The sequence below is a fragment of the Capsella rubella genome, unplaced genomic scaffold, assembly GCF_000375325.1.
Source record: "Capsella rubella cultivar Monte Gargano unplaced genomic scaffold, Caprub1_0 scaffold_3, whole genome shotgun sequence".
Classification (NCBI taxonomy): Eukaryota; Viridiplantae; Streptophyta; class Magnoliopsida; order Brassicales; family Brassicaceae; genus Capsella; species Capsella rubella.
The window spans coordinates 11,778,553-11,779,695 of NW_006238921.1; positions in this window are offsets into that span (position 1 = coordinate 11,778,553).

A 1,143-nucleotide genomic window follows, 5' to 3' on the forward strand; every position below is an offset into this window, starting at 1 on the left:
TTTATTTTTAATTAAACCAAATATCTAACACATTTAGTCATATACTTTAATTCATACTTGAAATCCACACTTTACTATTAAATTGTAACTTAAATTATATAACCTTTCAATTGACTATTTGTTTCCTCCAGTTAACTATAAAATATAATTATAACTCCTCTGATTTAATTATTTTAGAATTGTAATTTACATCATATTTTATCCTATAAATACTCATTTTTACATCGTCCTCCACCATATCTGATATTCTCAATATTTTCTTTGTTTAATTTTTAATGTTCTTACATGGGTTGAAAGCTCAATTAAGATATCATTGTAAGAGCTTGATTATCTATTTGGTTAAAAATTTTGTTTTCAATTATATTTCTTCTTTATTTTATGTACTTCTTCATTTTTTCATTGTTTTTTATACTATTAAATGTATAATACATATGTATAATAATATTTTATGGCTATAAGGAAATTATTTTATCGATGGGATTCAAAAATATTGATTTCTGACCATCGCACCTTAAGAAAATCAAGCTAAATAAACCATTTTTATTGTTTTACTTTATATGTTTTTTTCTTTCTCACATATTCATGTATATCTATTTTATTTTCAAAATATGTAATTGTTTTAACAAAATATTTTTTTGTTATATTCAAACCAATTTGTAAGACGTTGAAATAAATAAAATTTTATACACAAATAAAGGTAATTTTTGTGTATATTTATAAGTTTACCCACATATTTGGATAAATTTCAACATTTTTAGTGGTTGTTTTGATAAAGTTTGAAAAGGGGGTAAATTTAAAAAGTGATATTTTTAAAGGGGTATTTTTTAAATTCTCCCAATATCATTCATATTTTTATCATTAAAAATATTATTGTTTTATCAAAAAATACTTAAAAGTACGAAAAAATTACAATCAAAATTGATTAATTGAACAATTAATCAACGAATAAATTCAAAAGATATGGATGTATGCTTCTATTGTATGATTTAAATAAATAACATGTAAAAATGTCATAAGCATTAAAATTTATTTAATCTATTTTTTATAAGTAATAAATAAATTAAAATAATTAAATAAATATACAAAGGATGAAACACGTGATTAATAAACTAAAACAAGAATCTCCGCGTTTCATATTTAATT